At 44.3% G+C, this 24,964-nt stretch overlaps 1 protein-coding gene and 1 pseudogene across 4 annotated transcripts in view; one reads left to right on the top strand and one right to left on the bottom strand.

The window, feature by feature from the left end:
* Pax5 (paired box 5) overlaps positions 1-24,964 on the top strand; it is a 193,722-nt gene that overhangs the window by 66,286 nt on the left and 102,472 nt on the right. The gene's annotated exons all lie outside the window — the stretch shown is intronic.
* On the bottom strand, positions 2,501-3,210 carry LOC124101281 (small ribosomal subunit protein uS5-like; annotated as a pseudogene).

Here is a 24,964-nt window from a genome sequence, read left to right on the forward strand (position 1 = left end):
CAGGTTGGGTAAGATTTGTGTGTCCCATGGTACAGATTAGAATTTTCCCCAGATTGTTCACCTCATTTTCAGGATTGTTGAGGCCACAGGGTTGGACTCTGACCTCAGAATCTTCTGACCTTATGTTGTGTAAGATGGTTCCTTGGGCCTCCATGCCCCTGGGGGGTGTCTAGGGATGGTTCTCTGACTGACCTGCTGCAGCCAGAGTCTACTTGCTATTCTGGGACCCCCAGAGACTTGCACTAGCTTGAAGAGGTCTCATCCTGCCAAATCACCCACCCCACCAGCTGGGAGGAACTGTTCCTGTTCAAGGCCGGGCTGGGGTCCTGCCTGTCACTGTCATGTGCTCAGGGCCCTCCATGCTATCTTGCTGCTTTTCCCACCGAGTTCTGCCCTAGGTGGGTGGACCAGGCTCAGGCTTTCATAGGGAAACTTGGTAAACCCTTTGCCCTGGCTGAGGGGTTAACAGAAACCAACTCCTGGGGCAATGAAATGCTTCCTTTTCAAAATGGTTATTGAAAAAGCAATTGTTTTCCCTACATGTGCAGTGAGTAAAATTCACCTTGGAGGAGAAGAGGGAAAAAAAGAGAGAGTGAAGCAGTTGTTGGTAGAGAGAGAGAGAAAGGGAGAGATGGAGATGTGTGGTGTGTGTGTGTGTGTGTGTGTGTGTGTGTGTCCAGCAGTGGAATCTGTCTCAGTAAAACTTGCACTGATGCTGTCGTGGTCACCCGCCGGCTCTGGCGGAGCAGGTCCCTCCTCCGGCCACCACAGGAAGGCGGCTGAGCGCACGCAGCCTGCCGTATTTACTCTCGGCAGACTATTAACCAACACCAGGCTATTAATCTGGCTTTTGAGCCTTCACTAAAGCCCATAAAAGCTCACAGTTGTCAAATGGAGTTCATTTTAATTTCCTTTCAATCACAGTAAATTATTCAGGTGATAAATCAGCTGGAGCAGCCTCCTGGCTGTAATAGAAACCCTAATTCCTGGCTAATTATCCAGCCCATTGCTGCCAACAGATCAATACCGGCGCAAAATGGAACGGGCCGTGGGCCCTCCCTCCCATCGGGCCAGAGACGAGAGACAGCTGGGGAAGGGGGACGTGCTGCTGACCTCTTAGGAAGTTCAAAGGTCATAGGGGGTTAACCCGGGAGAAGCCTGTCCCCTGTCTAACAGAGAAAGCCACCAGAAGTGCCTCCTGCTCTCGTGAGCCACTTTGCCCTCTGAACGGTGGCATTTCTCCAGGTTGGTGGGCCAAGCCAGGTTCTAGCATTGCCCACTCCCGTGGGCTTCCTATTCCTAAGAGGGGCTTGTTTGCCTTTCCCAGCGTGACCGAGTGTGGTCATCAGGAATGGCCTCAAACTGACCATGAGTCAGAAAAGGGGAAAAAGATGAGGCTCCGGACACAGTTCCCTCCAGGGAGCACATTTTCCTCTCGGGTGGGTCCTGGTCCTACCAGGAGGAGATAGAAGAGGGAGCGGAGGGGTGGGGCCAGGATGGAAGAGGAGAAGGCTTCCTGGAGGAAGTGCCGTTAGTGTCTTGAGGGGAGGGTGGAATCCAGATCAGCCGGAGCCCTGGAGAGAGCATTCTAGGCCAGAGGAATGGCGGGAAAGAGGAATGGTGGGGGCAAAGGTCTGGAGGTGAGAGTATGGGAGAATGTGCACCCAGTGAAAGGGAGTCAGGGACGATGGGCTGGAGAAGCAGAGGGGACCCAAACCCCAGAGGGCCGTCTGGCCTGGACTGTTCCACCTGCCTTGGAAGCATCCTTCCCTGGGGCCTCTTGCCTCTTATCCTGTCCCTGATGCTACAGTTGGATCTTTCTTCCTGAAGTCTCTCCCCACACAGGAGACCCTGGTGGTTTCCCCCACACTTGAAACCCAGCTCCAGACCTCCCTCCCCCTGGTGACCCTTCACTGCCCCATGTCCCTTTGCTTGCCCACAGAAGCTTCAGCTCTGGTCATGCCTGAGCCCTCACTGCCCTACATGGGCTGGGCTGCTCCGTGTTGGAGGGCACTGCTGACCATGGCCTCACCTCTCCTGGGACTGGCATGTGTGTGCATGTGCATGAGCTGTGAGCACCAGGGTGACTCTGCCGTGCTCTGGCAGGAACTGCAGCTGTTATTACTTTCTTAATGTTCACATTCTAAGCTCCTGCTCACTGTTTCCCTGCGTGGAACATTCCTTCAGCTTGTTTCTAAATCCTATCTGCCTGCCCTCAAAGGTCTGTATTGACTCATTAGCCTGCACCAATGTGCTCCTTGTCTAAGCTCATAAATGCATTTAAAACAAAAATGTTTCATGCACTTTATTTTTCTTGTATAAAACCCTTATGGTGAAGCCACAGCTGGAGCCTGGGTCCTCTGTACAGAGAACCTGGGCTGGTAGCACTGGGCTATAGCACAGCTAAGTTGTCCACTGATTCCTAGAGGGGGCAGTTGCCTGGAGATATGATCTTGGGATCTTGGGGTTCAGTCTACTCATTCTGGGAGCTGAGCATGAGTTAGAAGGGCTGGGGCTGCCACTCAAACCAGTCAGTGTGGGTTTTCACAAGATGGTCAGCGAATTATTGATAGGGAGGCTTGGTGAACACAGTCGCTTTGCAGAGATCGGGGGTCAAGTAGCTGTATGTCTTAGAGATGGCATCAAAGGTGGCCTTGGCCAAATTGCCCAAGATGGCAGTGCAGTCCTTGGCAGGAGTGTAGCAGTCATCAATACCTGCCATCAGCAGCAGCTTCTTGGGCACGGGGGTCGAAACAGTGCCATTGTCTCTGGGGGCAGGGATGAGGTGCGCCAGCACAGAACCACAGCGTCCTGTCACCTTGCAAGGGACAGTGTGGAGCCTGCCAGTCTTGTTCCCCCAGTCTCCTCTTTGCACAGGAACAATGAAGAACTTGGCCAGGATGATGGCCTCTTGGACAACAGTGGCTAACTCCTTGGAGCACTTAACTCCCAGGCCAATATGACCATTGTAGCCCCCGATAGCAACAAATGCCTTGAACCTCACCTGCTGGCCAGCACAAGTCTGCTTCTGTACAGGCATGATCTTAAAAAACCTTTTCCTCCAGGAAAAAGCCAATGATCTCAGACTCGTTGATGGGCAGAGAGAAGAGAAATATTTCCTCCAGGGCCTTGATCTCAAGTCCTTGACCAGCATCCCCACTTGGTGATGGGGATCCTTTCCTTATCTTCAGCCTTGCCTCCACGAACCCCTCAGCCACCACTGATGCCTTCCCACCCTCATCAATGATTGGGACCTTGTTCTCCTTGGAAGCCACCCATTCCAGGGTCACCAGGGCTTCTAGGTTCTTCCATTGGACCAGCCTCATCCACCGTTTGGTATTTCCCAGAGAAGATGCCATAAATGCATTGTTTTAGTCCCTGCATGGGATTGCTGTGATTAATGTGTATTCATCGCTTACCACGTGCCTGGCCCTATTTTTAGGAGAACCACAGTGGCCCCAGCTCCTTATCAAGTTGCAACAGTTCCTGCCATCCCATTGTGCAGTCAGAACAGCTGAGGTCAGGTGAGGTTAGTGCAGTGGCTTAGCTAAGGGCACACAGTAAAGTGGAGCCAAGATTGGAAGCCAGGTGCCTGGCTCCAGAACCAAGCTGTCCACTGATTCCTAGAGGGGGCAGTTGCCTGGAGATACGATCTTGGGATCTTGGGGTTCAGTTTACTCATCCTGGGAGCTGAGCATGAATTAGAAGGGCCGGGGCTGCCACTCAAATCAGTGTGGTCTCTGGAGGGATAAGGAGAGGTCTAGGGTGGTGACAGTCCTATTCGTCTGTTCCTTTCACCCTGCCCTTCCTGTCACAGGTTATGCTCAGAGTGAGTTCCTTGCTTGCAGATAAAATGAGAAGCACTGAAAATTCTTTCCTAGGAGAGATAACTGAATTGAGGAATTGGGCTTTTTGATCTAAAGAAGGGAAGACTTGGAGATAGGAGCAGGAAAGGAGATAGACTAAGAGAACTCTAATAGTGCAAGCTTTCAAACAAGGGAATAGGCTTCTTTGTGAAGTAGTGAACTTCCTGTCATTGCAGGCTTGCAGGTAGAATATATCCTTTGTCATATATTCAGTGTGGGAGGAGGGAATAGGGAAGAGGAGGCAACAAAACGAGAAGACCTTTGACTCTGCAGCTTCAGGGACTGAGAGGCTGTTTCTCCCACTGGAATCCTCACTAGGGTGGGCAGAGAGCATCAGCCAGGGCTGCAGGGGCCACCACTTTGACCAGCAAAGCTGCAGGCTCCGAGGTCTTGGGGGCCAGTGAGTAACACCAGCTCCTCCAGTGTACAGGGCAGGGCTTCGGTTTCAGGCAAAGATGCCAGGGCCAGAGGTCTGGATATTGGTGGCTGCTGTCAGCCCCACTGCCTGCAGACAGTTTCCTGCATCCTCTGCCTGTGAGTTCAGTACCAAGTCCCTCTGGGAAGCATGAAGAAGGAGGTGATTAAACAGACCTGTGTCCTGCCGACAGGGGCCACAGCTTGGGGTGTATGGGGCTGGCAGAGTGTGATGAGTAACTGAAGATCACTAATGATCTCCAAGGACCTCTGACACAGTCCCTGACTCACATAACCCTGAAAGGCAGAGTTTATCTTAATTGTTACCGACATGTAGCAGATGTGGAAACTGAGGCAGGGAGAGATTCATCAGCATGCCCCAAATGATATGCTCAGTAAGATGGCCACATTCTCCATTCCTTGCCTTCTGTGAGTGTAGACATGCCTCTGGTGTCAGCTCCCTGTCCCTGCAGGTAGAGACACCTCCTGATTGATTCTCGCAACTATTCATTGAGGACCTCCTTTATGCCAGTACTATGCTAAGTCCTGGGGAATTGGCAGCAAGAAAAGAAAAAGAAAAAAGAAAGAAAAAAGACATGGTTCCCAGCACTGACCTGAGAGTGATGGAGACAGATATCAACACACAGATATCAACACAACACCACCAGTCACAGTGGTGGGGGAACAGAGGGGAAAGGAAGAGTTAGGTGGAAGGAGGTGGTCATTACTGATAGTTACAGTGTGATGGAGCTCTGAGGAGAGGACCAGAGTGTGATGAGAATGGAGAGTGGGACCTTGGCTAGGTGGGGGTTCCAGAGCATGTTTCTGAGGAAAGCCAAAAGTGGTAAGGTGGTAAAGTGTGTTGGGAACAGTGTCCCAGGCCGAGGGAACAGCCTGCACAAAGACCTGAGGCTGCAAAGTCCTTGATCCAGTAACCACAAGATGTCCCACGGGGCTGGTAGGCTTGAGAGGTGGGAAGTGGTATGTGGGACAGTTATCGAGGTGGGGCATGAACATGAAGGGTCAGGATCAGGGCCTTGGGTGGTGTCTTGAGAGGAAGAAGGCTGCACAAAATTTTAAACTAAGGGAATCAGGATCTAATCCAATAGAGATTAGTAGATTATTCTGATTGCTGTAAAGAGACTCGGATGGTTGGGGGACTAGGAGACTGTTGCTAAAGTACATGCAATGTCACTGTACCCTTGGAGTCGGTTACCTGCCTGTCTGGGGCTGGCCTGTTTCGTTGGTCCATGGTATTGCCCAGGAATCATGGTCCCATGATGCACTGCTTCTCCCCTTTCTGTCTGTTCTCCCACCTATCCCTGCACCCAACTCTAAAAAAGCCCCTGGGGTTACGAGAGTGGAGCTCAAATTTGATCCTGAACTTTCTGATGGCTAAAGTAAGATGGGAAACACAATCATTTGTGTGCTTATTGTCCACTGAGTGAAATAGGCCAATTCTTCAAAGGAAGCCATTTTTTAATGTTTTATTTTTAAATTTGTTCTGATTAGTTATACTGACAGCAGAATGTGTCTTGACACATTGTACACAAATGGAGCACAACTTCTCATTCCTCTGGCTGTACAGGGTGCAGAGTCACACCAATAGTATATTTATACATGTATATAATGTCCATCTCATTCCACTGTCCTTCCCACCCCCACACCTACACCCTCCCCTCCCTCCCCTCTGAATAATCCAAATTTCCTTCATTCTTCCCTATCCCCACCCCCCATTACAGATCAGCATCCACATTTGGCCTTTGGTGTTTTGGGTTTGGCTTATTTCTCTTAGCATGATATTCTTTAGCTCCATCCATTTACCTGCAAATGCCATAATTTCATTCTTCTTTAAGGCTGAGTAGTATTTCATTATGTATGTGTACTACATTTTCTTTATCCATTCATCTGTTGAAGGGCACCTGGTTTGGTTCCATAGTTTAGCTATTGTGAATTGAGCTGCTATAAACAGTGATAAATGACTGAGTCACTGTAGTATGCTGATTTTAAGTCATTTGGGTATAAACTGAGGAGTGGGGTAGCTGAGTCAAAAGGGAAGCCATATCTTTTTCTGACAGAATGGAAGGAAATTTTTACATGGGTTTCCAGTGGAGGCCCTGCAAGGCAATGGCCACAGTCCTCCATGATACACTTAGAGGTCCTGCAACAGATTTTGCCGGGCTCTGTCTTATAGGTGAAAAGAATGATCACATGCCAATCCGTGCATTTCTGTAGGGGCTGTGACCATGGGGCTCAAGAATGCAGCCTTTTGGGGCTGGGATGTGGCTCAAGCGGTAACGCGCTCGCCTGGCATGCGTGGGGCACTGGGTTCGATCCTCAGACCACATAAAAATAAAGATGTTGTGTCCACCAAAAACTAAAAAATAAATATTAAAAAGTTCTCTCTCTTTCTCTCAAAAAAAAAAAAAAAAAAGAATGCAGCCTTTGTAATAGCTCAAACTTAAACTAAGAAAACGCCAGACACTCAGAGGCAGCTCTTCCTAGATTCTCCCATTTGATGCTCCAGGAAGATGGGCTTGTGGCTTTGAGATTTATCTCTATTATTCAGAGGCTACCCTGGGAACTCCCTCTCCCAACTGGAGAAGTTTCCAGTGATAGGAAGGTGTCTCAGGCGCCCAGCTCCATTGCACAGCCCTTGATGACGAGAATCTGGTTGACTTCTCTGATGAGGGCTTGGTGCATGAGGACAGGGGGATGTTGATGGCAGGAAGAGTCCTGTGTTTTGGAGATTAAAGGAGCAGATGGTAGGCAGGACGTGCTTTTGTTCTGACTTCCCAGTTTTCTCCATACCGTGGTACAACATGGAAGATGCTGGTATTTATGTGACACAGTTTACCAAGGATGCTCATGATGGAGATTGCTGTCCTTCAGGCTTTTGCTTTTCCAAGTCCCACTGGTCACTCGAAGGCCAAGAGTTTCTAATATCTCAGCACACTATTTGAGAGACCCTGATTTTGAGAGCAGTAGGAGTTGGACATGGGTGGGGCTTTGACTTTTCTCCCTCATTCCTCCTGTCTAGGGTGGCCAACCTCAGGAAAATAGACAAGGGACTACTTTGGGTATCTGAGCAAGTTCCCAAAGACTCACCCCACGTCTTCCCAACTGTTTCTGGGATTCTTTGAAAACCTGAGCCAGGAAGCATTTTATAGACCAGAAGAGACCTAAGTGAAACTTCTGGTATGTTCCCTCTATATATGAGAGCTCTGTCTAGCACTGGTTTACCCACCTAGGGATAGGTGGAAAAGACGGACAGAGAGAGGACATGGCTGGACCTGCCCATGAAGTAGGCCTGGCTTGGCCTAGTTGATACCTGAAAGCTTGAAGTTCCAGAGGAAAACAGCTGACCTTCAAAGCACAGCGACTTGGCTCCCAGTGAACATGGCTCAGGGAATGTCCTAAACTCTGACCTGGAGGATGATGGCTCCTCCATGACAGGGAGCCACAAGAGGGTGGAGGGAAGGGCAGAACCAGGAGGAGAGGGCAGGAGTTCTTGTCCCAGTTCTTCCCAGCATGAAGAGAGGGGGTGGGGGGTAAAAATAGCTTCCTGAACACTGAGATGCTACAGCACAATTTAACTCGTGTGTAATCTTCTCTTTGAAATGAGACAGTGACATGGAGAATTCTGGAATTCTTGCTTCCTAGATCTCTAGAGGTTCCAGGCACCTCTACACTAGCCCCGCTCTCCCTTATCCTTCCATCGCCATCATCTAAAGTGACCCAAAGGTGAAAATTACATGAACTCTCTGTGGCCTCAGCCTTCTTTGCTTTGCTGCCCACACTTGCTCTGGAATACCCATTTGTTCCTAAGTGACTTAAAATATATGCTAAACACTGAGTATTCTTTGTCTCCTTGAGGATCAAGCACAGGAGTGGCTTCCCAAGGAAACTCACTGTGCCTGTTCCATAAGACTTTGGAGGACACTGAGCAATGTGACATGGTATAAAAGCATGGGGCGCCTAGGCTGTCATGATGGCTCTTGGGTCAGTCTCTCTGGGCCGTGGTTTTTGTACTCGGGGTGGCAGATGGGACTGGGTAATCCCTGAGACCCGTTCAGGCTCTAACATTCTGTGAGGGATAAAACCAGTTGGAAACCCATCTCTTACTTTTATTTTGACTTGTTTACAGTTTTTCCTCCTGTCTGTTTTACTCTTTCTGATGACAGGCAAATTCTGTGTATGTGGGGTTTAAAGATTACAAGTGAATTGTCAAAGAGCTGCCTGCATCTTGCTGGGATGTTCTTTCATTCATTTATTCATTCATTCATCCAAGAAATTTTTACAGATATGCCATGTCAGTGACATTGACCACCTGTGCTGTGCTGTGTGGCATACAGTAATAGCAATTGATGCTGCCAGAGGCACCGCATGAGAATTGACTTTGGGTAGAGATGCTTCCCTCAAGCAAGGCTAAGCAACACTTGCAATTAAAAAAAGGACAAAAGAATAGATAATTCCAGTCTGACAGCTTGTTTGGTTTTAAGGGCGCACTGGAAATTTGGCTCAAGGAGTTTGGTAATTCACAAAGCTCCTAAAAATAACAACAAACCTTATTGGTTTTTAAATTATTTTTTTTAAAGAACGCACATTTCTGATTCTGTTCACAAGGTTGGAGCTACTACAGGCTCTCCTCCCATTTCAAATAATAGAAATATTGAATCAAGTATAACAATAATATATTACACATTCATATACATATACATTTATATGGTTGGAAGAAAGAGGGACATTCATAGCGGATGGAAATTAAGAGGGCTCTCAAACTGGGTGTGGTGGTACACTCCTATAATACCAGCTATTAGAGGCAGAGATAGGAGGGTCACAAGTTCAAGGCCAGCCTTGGCAACTTAGTGAGACCCTGTCTCAATATAAAATAAAAAGGCCTGGGGATGTAGCTCAGTGGTAAAGCATCTCTGGGTTCAATCTCCAGTACTAGGGGTGGGGCAGTGGGGAGGGAGTTCAGAGTCTGAGCTTTAATTGCATGAACTAATGTCCTGGTGGGCCAGAGAACTAGTCCTAGATACAGTCCTAGTGAATAGGGGTGGGGTTTTGATGCTGAAGTTGGGGCAGAAGATGTGGCCTTAGACCTATGTGATATGAGAGTTAGAAGTGAAACCCCTGGGAACAACTGGATACCTGGATAGCCAGCACTGTCTGTGAAGTAGGCACAAGGTCATTTTTACCTTCTGGCCCAGGGAAGCAGTAAGGAAATTTGAGTTCCCAAGGGATTCAGAATAGAATAAAAGTTTCCTATGAGAAGTTGAAATCTTAAGCCTCTGACACCTACATACAGGTGTGGCATCTCACTTTATATTTTGTATAATAAACCCACGAATAGAAATTAATATAAAAACTGGACTCATCAGTGATATTCCTGAGGTGCACCTAGATACCTATGAAAAATTCTCACCTTGATCCTTCTACAATTTGTTGTGCACAACATGCAGACAGAATAAGTGATAACTACTAAATATGAGCTCACAATTAAAAAGATGCAGATGTCTTGAGGAAATGATGACAAGTCAGAGGACGCAACTAGGATGATTAATACTCCAGAAGCCTAAAATAACAGACAATTTAAAAGAGATAAAAAATGATTAAAGAGATTAAAGGAGGACTGGAAACCATTACAAAAGAGAAAACATCATAAAAAAAGAAGCTGAAATAAACCTTATAGCCATTGGAATTAAAAGTTCAATCAACAAGTTAAGTACTAGAAAAGAAACTACTGAATAGAAAATTAGTGATTTGAGAGACAGAGTTGAGGAAATTGCCGGAAACATGGGAAAAAAAAAACCTGAAGAGTTTGGCAATATGAAAGAGATGTTAAGAGATAAAACAAAATAACTTGACAAACTTCAACATGCATGTAATAGTTGGACTAGAAAATAAAATAGAAGAAAGGGAGGAGAGGCAATATTTGAAAAAATAATGGTAAGGATTTTACAAAACAGAACAGTTGCATGACATGTATCAGTAGATTGAAAGGCATATTAAATCCCAAGCAAGTTAAATAAAAATAAATAAACATGTAGGCAAAATCATAGTGAAATTAAAGAACATCAAAGACAAAGAGAAAATGATGAAAGCAACTAGAGGGTAAGTGTAATGTTTAAACTGATGAGACACTTTTCTCATCATCATTAGGAGTCAGATGATATTAGAAAATATCCTCAAGAGTTAAGAGATAGTAATAATTAACTTAGTTGATCATTTAATAGTGAAGGCAAATAAGGACATTTTCAGACAAAGCCATAGTTTATCACTCACGGACTCTTGCTGAACTGCTAAGTAATGTAAGAAAGATATGAGAGATGTCATTTCTGCTCCAACAAGTGAGGAGCTTAGAAGTTGTCTCTCCCATCTTTACAATAAGAAATAAAGCTGGAAAATCGTTGGGGAAAAAATGGAAAATCAACATATTTTCTTGACCCATCATTTAATTGAGGTTGCAGGGCAAACAGCTGCTCCAAAATCTGGAGAGGGACAAGAATACAGAGTTATGGCTGAAATCTGCAAGATCAACATAACTCTCCCACTGAAGGCTTGCCTACTTCAAATAGTGGCTACTTGACTGATCACAAACAGTTTTTAATGGGAAGTTAGGTAAGAAAAACACAATGTAAGAAGAGACAAAGTAAGCATCAGACCCAGACCTGGATAGGACACAGACTTTAGAATTATTAGGGGATTAAAAAAAAAGCTTGAATACTATGTTAATGGATGTAAAGGAGAAAGTATACAACAACAGTATACAAGAACAGATGGGTGACAGAGCCGAGAGATGAACACTCTAGGAAAGGATCAAAAGGAAATGCTGGAAATAACACAGGAACAGAAATGAGGAATGTCTTTGAGCTCATCAGTAGACTGGACACAGCCACAGACAAAATAAATAAGCTTATGTCAAGAAAAAGCTCCAAAACTGAGCTGCAAAGAGAAAAAAAAGATGAAGAAATAATCCACCTTCACCCCAAACAAAAAACAATCACAGGACAGCCAAGACCATGGGATAATTTTAAGAGGAATTTCATATGAATACTTAGAATGCAAGGGGAAGAGAAAATGAAGACATTTTTTAAAAGAAGTAATGGTTGGGAATTTTCCAAAATTAATGACAGAGATGGAACCACAGATGAAGGAAACTCCGAGAATTTCAAGGAGGATAAATACCTACATATCTATGTGGAGGCATATCATAGCTGAATGTCAGAAAATCAAAGACAAAGCGAAAATCTTGGAAAAAGTCAGAGGTAAAAACAAAAACAGAGAAAACCCATCTTATTTACATTCTTATTCTTCAGAGTAATTTCTTGTCAGAAACCATGCAAGCAAGAAGAGAGTGGAACAAAATGTCTAAAGGGTTGAAAGCTGAGACCACCAGTTTAGAATTCTGTATCTTAGAAAACTATTCTTCAACAGCAAAGGATAAAATAAAGACTTTCTTAGTCAAAACAGAAATGGAGAGGATTCATCACTAGCAAACCTGACCTTCAAGAAATGCTAGAAGTACTTTAGGAAGAAGAAAAATGAGATGGGTCAGAAGTTTGGATCTACACCAAGAAAAGAAGAGAGCTGGGTGCAGTGGTTCACACCTGTAATCCCAGAGACTCAGGAGGCTGAGACAGGAAGATCACAAGGTTGAGGCCAGCCTCGGCAACTTAGTGAGGCTCTAAGCATCTTTGTGAGACTCTGTCTCAAAAAATAACAAAATGGGCTGGGGTTACAGCTCAGTGGTAGAACACACCTGGGTCCAATCCCCAGTATCCCCCCCCCCCAAAAAAAAAAAAAAAACTCCCAAAAAACCCCAAAACAAAAACAGGAGTCTGAGAAGGAATGGATGAAGGTACAATGAAATTTTGTATTTTTTCTTAATTAATTTGAAAGGTTCACTGTGTAAAGTTCTAAAAGTAACATTGTAAGGGGTGATTAATATACATAGATAAGTGAAATGAATTGCAATGATGCTATAAGGGGTGGGGAAGAGGAAAAGGAATATTCTATTGGAAAGTACCTGTACCACCATTGAAGAGGAGTAATGTTATTTGAAGGTGAACTTAGATTAGTTACAAATATATGTTGTGAATTCCAGAGAAAGTAATTAAAAAACCTTAAAAAAAAAAGAAGTATAGCCAGGCACGATGGTGCACTGCACAACTGTAATTCCAGCAGCTCAGGGGTTGATATAAGTAAAAACATGAGGCAGGAGGATAACAAGTTCAAAGCCAACCTCAGCAACTTAGTGAGATCCTGTCTCAAAATAAAATAAATACATAAATAAAAAAGGATGTGGCTCAGTTGTTGGCACCCCTGGGTTCAATCCTTGGTTCAAAAAAAAAAAAAAAACCAGAAGCATAAATGAAATGTTAACAGGAGAGACAATATGGAATAATATGATGCTCATTTAAAACTAGAAGAGGAAGAAAGAGAGGCGGAAAAAAAGGAGCAAAGAACATTAACAGTAGACATTAATCCAATTATATCAATAATCACTTTGATTGTAAATGGTAATTCATATTTATACCCTTTTATACAAGACAGATTGTCAGAGTTATTAAAGAAACATGGAACTCAACTATATGTTGGCTACAAAAAAGACATGAGGACTGGGATAGAGCTCAGTGGTGGAGTGCTTGCTTAGCACGTCCAAGCCCTGAGTTCCCTCCCTGGCACTGGAAAAAAGGAGGAAGGTATAAAATACAGAAGGAGAGGATGAGATTTAAGAAGCAATGATAACCAGATACATTGATAAATAAAGGATAATATAAATAGGATTATACAGTAGGGATAATTGGCTGTCAGAATAATGACTAGTGTTGTGGGTATAAAAACAAAGTAGAAAAAGAGACAAGAAAGGGGTTGATGGAAGTAAAAACATTCTACGATTCTCATATTTCTAAGGAGGAGGAGGGTAGATATATTGATAAACTTTTGATAAGGTAGGTCAAGGAACAAATTAAGAGTACCCACTAATGCTCATTACTATACATAATAACAGAATGTATAAATAAAATTAAAAATTGATAAGTAAAAGCAAAATATGGTTTCAAAATCTGTGTTTAAACCCTAAAAACAAACCTTCTTCCAAACTAGAAGAAGCTAAAAGAGGGTACTCCAGTGGAAGACAGAGAAGAAGGAAAAAAATGAGGAAAAAGAATGGTCAACGAAAAATGAAAAAATAGGTAGTAGAGGGTAGACATAAATACGAGCATTTGAGCAGTTTCAGTAAGTAGATTAAAAATTTTACATAATATAGAAGAGATATAAAATAACCAAAACCTATAAATACGCTGTTTATAGGAAAATAGCCTAAAAACAAAATGGTACTGAGCCAGGCGTGGTGGTGCATGCCTGTAATACTAGTGACTTGGGCGCTGAGGCAGGAGGATCACAAGTTCAAGATTAGCCTTGGCCACTTAGTGACTCCTTGTCTTGGAATAGAAAAATAAAAATAAAAAGGGCTGGGAATGTAGCTCAGTGGTAGAGTTCAATCGCTTGTACTGGGGGGAAAATGGTACTGAAAAGTTACAGGCAACAAAATAGAAAAGTATAGACCAGGTGATAATTACCAAAAAATGTGATTGAGCAATGTCACTATCAGTGGAAATAAGCTCTAAGGCCCATAGCACCCTCAAAGACAAAGGGATTATTACTTAATAATAACAAGAACAATTCATAGGAAGATGTGGCAATCCTTAACTTGTATATACTTAGCAACAGAGCCTCAAAATACTTAGAGCAAAAATTATCAGTGGTCGGGCATGGTGACACATGCCCATAATCCCTGAGACTCAGGGGCAGAGGCAGGAGGATTTCCAGTTTGAGGCCAGCCTTAGCATGTTAGTGAGACCCTCAGCAAGTATTGAGACCCTATCTCAAAATAAAAATAAAAAGGACTGGGGATGTAGCTCAGTGATAATGTGTCCTTGGAGTCAATCTGCAGTACAAAAAAAAAAGAAAGAAAATCAATGAATAAATCCCATGAAATTTTGAGGAATTTTTTTTAACATTTATTTTTTAGTTGTAGTTGGACACAATACCTTTATTTCAGTTATTTATTTTTATGTGGTGCTGAGGATAGAAGCCAGAGTCTTGCACATGCTAGGTGATCGCTCTACCGCTGAGCCATAACCCCAGCCCCTTGAGGAACTTTAATACACCCCTCCTATTAATAACTAGCTCAAGCTGACAAAAATTGGCAAGGATATTTGTTAAGATTTGCATAACATACTGAACAAGCTTAACAAAACACATATAAAAAGGGCAACAATTGGTGAATACCTATGCTTTTTGACCACACATGGGACACTTAAAATATACTAGGTGCTAGCTGTGAAAGCAAGTCTTGACAATACCAAAAATCCATGTCACAGACTATGTTCTTTGATCATGATGCAATAAAATTAAAAATTGATAATTAAAAGCAAAATATGGTTTCAAAATCTGTGTTTAAACCCTAAAAACAAAACGGGTCAAAATAAGAAATCCTAATGGAAATTATAAAGTACTAGAGCTCAACAACCAAAAAAATCACCCTAGTGCATATCAAAATTTGGTTGATGAAGCTCAAGTGGTACTTAAGAGAGATGCATAACCTTAAATGCATTTTTTTAGAAATAAAAGATTAATAGCTAAGCAACAACTCAAGAAGTTAGAAAAAGAGCTTCAGAGTAAATTTCAGTAGTACAATGATTTGCAAAAAATTCACATAATAAATAAATACTAAATAAAAACAAAAGACTATCTTACCTAGTCTGTCTCTGCTACTAATGTTAAGGGCTAATTAATGAAAGAAGAATGTCTAGACTGTGTTCTTTAAAATAGCAGTGGGTAAATATTTATAGCTAGAACATTTGGGGGCAGACATAGAAATCAAAATGGATTGGTCATTTCATAAATCATACCTTCATAGTTATAAAAGTGATAGCTCAGGAAACTGAGGCAAAGGGACATGAAGATCAACAGGAGCATTAATAAGAAAGATCTAGGTGTTTTATCTGGCTGTGCACCCAACCATGTGGCTGTCAGTGAAGGCAAACTCTGAACTGTTCTCCTTTGGGTTGGCCACCCTACTCCCTAGAGGGATTCAGGTGGCCATCTCACCTTAAGAATGATGTTGACTAATTGGAGCATGACCAGAGGAGGTAACCAGGGACTAGACCAGTAGCTAACATTTTCTAAGTACTTAGTCTGTGCTGGGAACTGTGCCGAGCTCTTTCTGTACCTTCCCCCCAGCCATGCTCTGGGGATAGGCAGTGTAAAGATATTCCCATTTACAGGTGAGAAAACTAAGAGAAGAGAAGACAGCAACTTGTCCAAAGACACACAGATAGAAGCCAGATCTGAAGCAAGGCAGAGTCCAGGGCCTGTACCTTGGTCCCCTTTTTATCCTGCTGGCCATTTATACCACTCCACTTCCCCAACTCCAAACCCGTCTTGTAAGGAACTTGTGGATGAGCTGAGCTGTCTGGTCTGGAGAACAGAAAACTCAGTGGACACCAAGAGTGAGGTCTGATCTTGAGGGGGCACCAGGGGAAGCTAAGCAGAGGTGGGCTCCTTTTCGATCCATGGAGCAGAACCAGGACCTGGTGGAAATTAGAGGTAGCTTTTCTCTCTTCTATTTTGGAGAAAAGATGGATTTGTTGATTCTCTCCTGAGGTCCTGACTATGAAACAGAGGAAATGAATTCACTGAAGACCATCACTGAGTCCAGCTCAATGTTTGTGTGTCTAAGAAGGTCCAGGTAGTTTTAGGGTCAGGCAGGGGATTGGCATTGCTCATTTTTGGCTCACTGGAAGGCTGGACAGCGTTAACCATCTGTTGGTTATAGCAGTCCTGAGGCTCCTGGAAAGACCTGGCTCTTTAAGACAAGAGTATAAAAGACGATGAGATGGGAGTTTCAGAAGGGAGCTTATGGTTTTGAGATCTCAGAGGTCGATCAGCTCTAAATGAGAGGATAAAGCATTATCTTTGGCCATCCATAGGGCTGAGGCTGGGGCATGGATATCAAGGCCAAGGGGCTCATTGAGGTCAAGGGCAGGTGAAGTGGGAGGTCTGGAGGAAGGGGGAATCTTTCAGGAGGGAAGTGGGAATTTCACTAACAGTATGTGGAGCTGGTTGGCCTGGGCAGATGGTGTGGAGATCTGAGGAGGAGATGCTGTGGCAGAGAGCTAGGGTGGCCTAGAGATGGCACTGGGGAACAGTGAGCTTGCAGAGTGTCCTGAGGACAGGGGGAGGTGTGCTTCCCATTGGAGATACCCATGTCAGAGACCCATGTCTGGAGGACTGCTTAAGGCAGTGCAGGCTTTGGAAGCAGCTGCTTGTGACTTTGCAACCTGTTGTGTTGGTTCTGAGCCTCTTGGGAGACGCTGGCAATGACAGTGATTGCAGGCATACCTCTGGGGTTCCTGTGGTTCTCCCTGTAGTCCTGAGTTTGAGCTCGCTGGTTACCATCGCCTCCCCAACAGGCATTAGCTTCCTTTGTGTATGAAGTTTTTATATTAAACCTACAGTGTTACCAATGCTTGAACTTTGATTTTCTTGCATGTAAAATAGGGATTATAACAGTGCCTGTGTTACAGGAGGCCATACTGATTAAATGATGGGCACAGAGAGCTTAGCAGAGGGTTCAGCACATCAGAGGCACTCCATAATGTTATTTTTATTGTTGTTATTATTATTATTGTTATTATTATTAAGGAGCATTTTGTCACATGGGAGGTTCCCAGGGCACAGAGACAAGGTTATGGGAGAAACACAGGAAAGCCCATGTAGGTAGGCCTGGGTGGGGCAGGTAGGAAGTTGGAGAGGGGCTGGAGGGGGTTTTCATCAGGGAGGCCTGGTAGCCAGGAATTGTCTGGTGGGGTCAGGGAGGCGAGAGATTAGAGGCTCTGTTTGCCTGCAGCGGCAGAACCTTTGTGCTGTAGAGTGGCTGGGAACTTTCTCCTCCCCAGGTTTCCTCTGATTTCTGGCTACAGATTACACAGGCAAATGAGCTCAGGCTTCAAGGGGGAAATCCCATTAAAGCAATCAAAATAACAATTTGTATCACTTTTAGAACTTCTGCCTGAGGAGCTAAGACGTCTTTGTAATAAATTATTAATTCCAGTTGTACTATAAGAATTTTCCCCTGAAAACAAACACATTCATGTTTTCTTTTTTTGTGTAACAGAGGACAGGAGTTTTCCAGCCTCCTCTATCTGCCTCAAAGGGGGAAATGAGGGATGAAATTCCAGACTCTGGTATACCTGATGGACCATCCCTGCAGAACCTGGCATCTCCTTCCTGGAGGAAGGGATGGGGCCATGTTCTCAGGGACACTTTGGTTCAGGATGCACTGTGTCGCCTGGTCCTGGAATCTGATGCTGCTCATGAGAAGCACTCAGTGGATGTTATTGATCATTATAATTTATGTCTTTAAGAAATGTCTGAATGATAGAGATGAGGTTCCCACACACACAGAGCTTATAATCTGGGGGTTGCACATGAAATGGGAGGGCAGAGGGTGAGAGGTTGCTAAGTGGAGTGGTAGAAAGGGAGGAGGATGAGCAGAAGTGTGAAGATATGTGTATCTGTGTTCTGCCTGGGAAGGGGATAGGTTCAGGTGGCCAGAGGGTGAAGTATGGTAGGGATATGGGGGATGACTCTGGAGAGCCCAACACATACATAACATGCATATGTAGGCTTTACTTATTTTATATATATATATAAATACACATGATTTAATGAAATTAGATATATAAACCTGGAAAGTGCATATAGTTAAATATTTCTGTTATCTCATTTAATCCTCATAACAAACCCTTTCAGGTAAGTAGCTGAGGGGATGATACTTGACGCACAGCAAAGTTTAAAGTTTTTGCATCACATTTGCCTGGCCAGACATATATGGTAGGTTTGGATACACGGTTATCACTTATCACTTTTAATAATAATATTTATAATCTTATCACCTTTAAACTTCAGCACTCATCATTCTGTGTCTGAGTATGAGGATTGGTGGCCTGGTGGGGCCACATCTGAAGCTGCTGGGAAAGGGGGCAAGCTTCCCCATGGAGCACCCTTTTAGGAACAGATGTGTTAATTTATGTCAGTTTTTCTCAACAAATTCATTTACGAACAGAATCTGGGTGCCAAATTATGGCACATGGAATAAATCTAGAGAAGTCCCATAATAACTGTGCAGGGGCAGCACTGTCCTTTATCTCTGGGCTTCTGACCCTCTTTCAAATGGATATTTGGGATTCAAAAAAAAAAAAAAAAATCATTTCCCTCCTTTTTTGGCTCTGGGCATGGCAGACACATCATTATACCAAAACGATGGTTAGCAGGTAAGGAGCAGAAAGTGGGCACCAAGTTTTCAAATCTGTGGCAGTCCAGGCTGTTGGTAAAGTTGCCTAAAATGGACTTAACCCACAAGGGGTTCCCGGAGTCCCTGTGACCTGTCTTCAGTACCTGGTTTTCTTTTTCATTACCTGGTTAGTCAGAAAACTGTGCCTATACTCTGGGGGCAAATGTAACCTTGAAAGGAGATCCCCTCATTGCCCAAGCTCAGCCACAGGGAAACATTCTGGGAGGACCCGACGTTGGCCATTAGATCCCTACTGGGGCAGGTTTGGGGTCACCATCTTTAGAGGTTTCAAGCTGGTGATGTGGGGCAGGTGCGGGCTGGTTCTAGGGAAGCTTCTTGTCTCATTGCTACAAACTGAGGTCAGCTGCTTGGATTTCTTTAGATTTCTGGCTGGTTCTCAGTAACAGCTTTCTGGCTTAAAATTCAAGCTGTCTATCTGTGCCCTGAGAGACACACATAACCATGCTCAGAGCAGCACGGCTTGCTATTGTGGAGTTCCTGTGGTTTGGGAAGCCACACCATGGCAGTTATGAGCCTTGGGGTGGAGGGAACTGCTCCCTGATGGAGCAGTGCAGTTTCCTGCATGCTCCTCTTTTAGGATGCAGTGTAGGTACAGAACCTCTCTCTAGTCCCTGACTGTATGGCTTTGTGCTAAACATTGGTCTAAGCATCTAAACACTTTGCATATATTAACTTATTTAATATTTTCAACAGCCCTGTTAAGTGGGGACTTTTATTATCTTAGTTTCACAGAAAAGGAAACTGAGGAACAGAATAGCTAAGTCACCTACCCAAGGCGATGCACTGGGAGATTGTGGTGCTGGAATTCCAAGACCGGCCCCTCTGTCTCATTCCAGGAATGGCTCAGACAACTGGACCAGCTGATAAAATTTGCTGGAAAAAAATAGCTGTGACTTAAATATTCTATATTTTTAGGATCTATTTCTTGTTTTTAAACAGATTTATAAATAACAATCCCTCATGACAGTCTACTTGATTTGGGTCTCTTGGCATAGATTTCATCTTAGAAGTTACTGGAATAAGCATTGGTCAAAGCTAGTTGTCCAGTGAGTTTTATTTCCTTTGTTTTTTTATGACAGAGATGGGACACCTGCCCCAAATATCTTCTAGTTCATAACCCTCAAGACTGAGCTCAATGGAGAACTTCTGAGTCTCTCATCTATAGTTCTCTGTGTTGGAAAAGACCCAAAACAATCTTCTGAAGAGATTCCTGTCCCTGTATGTAATTGTTCAGCACACTCTGGGAGGCTCCAGCTTGGGACCCTGTCAGGCCACTGACTTAAGAGACATAAGAGTGTCATTGCCACTCCCAGCTGGGACTGTATCTGATTGATGACGCAGAGTAGCTTCTCTCCTATTGTCATTAATTTGCCTCAGAGATACAATATTTAGAGAGAATTGCTTGGAAAAAATATAATCTATGTGTCTTCTATTTATTCTAAAATTATTTTAGATCAAACTACTTTGGTAACTGGACCACCTGGATGATCTCCTTTGTGTTACTTTCACCAAGTTGCATTTTGGGGTCTGATACCTGAACCTATATAAGGGACATCCTAAAAGAGCATCTGTGGAAATCACCCCTGTATCTGGAGGGTATTCAGTGAGGTCTCTTTTTGTGGGTTTTTTTCCCCCCAGTACTGGGGATTGAACCCAGGGCTTTACACGTGGGAGGAAAGTGCTCTATTACTGAGCTAATTCCCAGACCTTTATTTTTCAATTTTGAGACAGGGTCTCACTAAATTGCTAAGGCTGGCCTGGAGCTTGCAGTCCTCCTGCCTCAGCCTCCTGAGTAGCTGGGATTATAGGTGTGCACCATTATGCCCTGCTCGGTTTGAGTTGTCAGGGGCCTGGGGAGACATCCTGCTTGGACTGAGAGTCAGTTAGACAACCTGAGTGATGGACAGTTTGCTTCTCATGAACTCTATTAAGTCACTTAGCAGGTTTCTCTTCTCCAGTTGGTAGGTAGGAGGACCAAATGCTATCCCTCCTGATGCAAGTTTGTAAACCTCTAGCTTTGATCTTGGCTTTGGAGGCTGTGGGAAGCAGGGTCGTTGAGACTGTGGGCTCTGAAGCCAGACTGCCTGAGTTCCATCCCCACTCTATTGCATATCAGCCTCATGGTCATGGGGAGGCTACTTGGCCTCACTGAGTCTTAGTTTTTATGTTCATTGTTGGAAGCATTTTATTATCTTTGGTCCTATTTATTTATTTTATACTGGGAATTGATCCCAGGGGTGCTTTACCACTGAACTATATCCCCAGTCCTTTTAACTTTTTATTTTGAAACAGGGTCTCGATAAACAGCTTAAAGCCTCACTAAGTTGCTGAGGCTGGCCTCAAACTCGTGATCCTCCTGCCTCAGCCTCTGAGTCATTGGGATTGCAGGCATGTGCCACTGCACCCAGCTTGTTCCCATTTTACGTTTGCCTTTTTTCTATTCTTCCCTCTGTGCTTCTCTCTCTATTTTTTTGCATCCTTGTGATCTGCCTTCAGTCTTTCCTGGAAAGTATTAGGGTATGGAAGAATGAGTGACTGGACAAAGAGAATTTATGAATTTACCAATGGCTAATTGGCACAAGCAAGTTTGGGAACACATTTGTTCCTCTCAAAGTCTTTTCTGATTTTACTATGAAAATTATCTTGCAATATTATTTTATCCTGAATCCTTACATAGTAATCCTTAGCCTTTTTTCTAGTATTAAGTAGTTTGTGAAGGTGTGGCTTGTGTGTGTGTGTGTGTGTGTGTTGGGGGTTGTGCCCTTGAGAATGTTAAGCTAATCCACAAACCTGGCAATGTCTTCAGTAGAGCTGAAGTAAGCAAGCAAGATCAGCTTCATTGTACCACAAAGCTCTGATTTTGGAAAGTAGCTTGGGTGTGTAAAACTCCAGGCTCATGTTCTCAGGTGCCAGATGTGGCAATTTGAAAAAAAGGGTGGGAAGTGGATTTGGAACCTGTGGGATCCTAGGAGCCAGCCAGGTGGGCACTGGGGATCATCTGGGGACCCTGGTGCCCCCTGAATCCCTGTAGGCTTACACTCACCTCAAGGCCTCTGAGAAGGTAAACTTGGTCCTTCTATAGACAGACCAGAGACCCACACAGCAAGAGGATCCTGGCCATGTGACAGGGAATGGGGAGAAAAGAATGTGAAGAGGTTGGGTTGGGGGCAGGTAGAACTGAGATGGAGAAGAATAAATGGGATTGGCAGGGCTCGGGGCAAGCCTGACTTGGAGAAGGCCCTGGGAGCTGGGGGCTGAGAGCTGGGAGCCAGGGGACGATGGGTATTGTGCTCCCTAGTGAGTGGCTGAGGCCCTTGCGGCCTCCTAGAGTAGAGTTGGCTGTGCTGAAGGCACCCAACTGGCCGCCTAGGCCTGCTGGGTTGGCCATGACCTCTCATGGCAACTGGTCTTCCTGTGCTCACCCATTCTGGGGAAAAGGCTCCACTGTGTCCAGCCACTTTTCTGCTGAAAACTTCACCTTCAACATGGGCCCTTGTAGCCACCACCTAGGTAAGATTGTACTCATGGAAAACCCACTTAAACTTTAAACTCTCTGTGCCTCAGTTCCTGTATCTAGGAAAGAGGAAGAAGAACAATACCTTTCTGATCAAGTGGAATAAAGCCTAACAAAAGCTGTGGCAGCAGCTGAGCACAGCTCTTGCAGAGGAGCAGGACCCTGCATGTGTAGCCACCCCTGGATCTTCCTCAAGCCCTGCCCGGCACACCTGAGGGACTTTGGCTTTCCGTTCCTGAAAAGTTCTGTGAAGTGCCCTTTTGTATCTGTGATCTTACTTGATCCCTATTAATCCATTTGTGACTTGAGGGCTGACAGAAGCTCTTACTCCCCTTTGGCTGATGAAACAAAGTGAGAACCAGAGAGATGCTGAAACATCTTCCTCCTAACAGCAAGTGGTGCTTTTCCTGGAACCCAAGTTCTGATTTGGGGCCCCATGTCTTTCTACAGTGTCTCAAGCAAATTTCTCCTCCTTAGCTCCCATCTGAAAATGGTAGGAAAGGAGTGGGGATACCCCAAATACCTTCCAGCCCAGACACTGCCTGGAGCTATGAATCTGACCAAGAGGGCCTGAGCTCTTGTCCTGGGCTGGGCCATGGGACAGGCTGCTGGACACAGGTGGGCATGTGGATCAACACATCAGCTGCCTGCTGCTGGACACATTCCCCCAGAGGCTCATAACAGCCACGCTGAGTGGTGCAGGGGTATACAGGGCACCTCTCAAGACAGATGGGGCCTGAGGGGCCCATGGACACAAGCATGGCCCTGTTCAAGTCAGACCCTGCTCATTAGCACCTGCCTGAGCAACACTTTTATTTTCTCATTCAAAAAATTTTAATAGGTAGTACATGCAAAATGGTAAAAGTTTCAGAGAAATTCTGTTATATGCATGGAAAAGTCAGTCTCCTCCCATCTCTTTTCTCCCAGCCATCCTGTTCCCCTTCCAGGTGACAGTTGCTTCTGTAATTTTTAGAGATTTGCCTATAAGTATTTATAAATATAGATGTCCCCCCAACTTGGAATGGTTTAACTCAGGAATTTTTGAGTCCATTTTGGGTACAAAAAGCATAGCTGTACAGCCATTCTGTTTTTTACTTTCTGTATAGTATATACAGTATTGTACATGAGCTATTCCACTCTATGTTATAAAATGGGCTTGGGTTGCTGATTTTGTCCAAGGGTAGGCTCATGTGAATGTTCTAAATACATTTATGGTAGGCTAGGCTATGATATTTGGTAGGTTAGGTACATTTTTTACTTTCAATATTTTCAATTTACAATTGTTTTATCAGGACTTAACTCCATTGCGAGTTGAGGAGCATTTATATGCAAAATCGAGTGAGGGCTAGGCATATGTTTAAATATGTATATTTAAATATAATTCTCCCCATTTGAAGACAAATAGCAACATACTATTTACATGCTTCTAGTTTTGCTATTTTTTTTAGAAACAAGCATTTCTTGCAGATTGTTCTACATCAGTAGAATACTGCTTCATTCTTTTTAACAACTACAATGGTATTTCTCTATATGGGGTATCATAATTTATTTTAAAAACTCTTCCCAATAATTTGATTTTAATATTTTTTTCTTTGTCAAAAAAGCCTGCAATGAGCATCCTTGCATACATTTATTTGTGTACAAGTGGGCCTACACCTGCAGGATAAATCCCCAGAAGTGGAATGGTTGGCTCTATGCATGCAGATTATGAATTTTAAAAGAGGGAGTCAAATTGCTCTCCAAAAGAGGTTCATATCCCTAAGTGAGGAAACCCGCTTCCCCACAGTCTGCCAGAGTGGAATATCAACCTTTAAAATATGATAGATGAAAAATTGTACATTGTGGTTTTAACTTGCTTTTTTTCTAAAATGTGCCACTTGAGTTGGTTTGTGTGTATCCTGCCACAACTTTTTGGAAAGCATAAGCTTTTCAGGGTACTTCCAGGGCCCGGGAGTGGCTGGAGAGGACATTGGGCAGGTGTAGGAAAGCTCCCCTTCTTTCTTTCTTTGCACTCATGCGGGGTGTTAGAGTCCATGTCTCAGGCAGGCAGCACTTTACTCTAACAGAGCTTCAGCACCGTGCACCTCAGTTGTCTCACAGCAGCTCTGGGAGATAGGTGGGGACCATCTTATTATGGAAGAAGCTGAGGCCCAGAGGAGTGGAGTAGCTTGTCCTAAATCACACAGCTAGTATCAGCAGAGCTTGAACCTGAACTTGGTTCAGCTGCTTCCTGAAAAGGATATCAGTAGCACAAATTGATCAGCAACTGGTCGCTTTACACAGTCTCTCCTTTGCTGCTCAGAACAACTCTGTGAGTGAGCATTGTTATTAGGCTTGTTCCACAGGTGGAGAAGTTGAGGCATGGAGGGCCAAGGGCTGGGTCTAAGGTGGCGGAGTAGGATCCTCATCCAGGGCATCTGCCATCAAGCCTGCAGACCCACCTGCTTTGATGACCAGCACCCCACCCCTGTGCATTTCCTCTTTTCTGGGGGTGGGAGGGGGGTGTCCTGGGAATTGAACTCAGGGCCACTCCACCACTAAGCCCTATTTTGTATTTGATTTAGAGACAGGGTATCACTGAGTTGCTTAGCACCTTGCTTTTGCTGAGACTGGCTTTGAACTTGTGATCCTCCTGCCTCAGTTTCCAGAGCTGCTGGGATTACAGGCATGTGCCACCGCGTACAGGTGTGCATTTCCTCTTACCCCACAGGTGCCTCCAGTGTGTTTGGGAGATTCTGAGCATTTTGCTCCATTTATTCACCAGATCAGTGGTACCGACAC

This window comes from Marmota monax, unplaced genomic scaffold (assembly GCF_021218885.2).
Source record: "Marmota monax isolate L192 unplaced genomic scaffold, Marmota_monax_Labrador192_F-V1.1 WCK01_AAM20220418_F8-fsc00069, whole genome shotgun sequence".
NCBI classification, from domain to species: Eukaryota; Metazoa; Chordata; class Mammalia; order Rodentia; family Sciuridae; genus Marmota; species Marmota monax.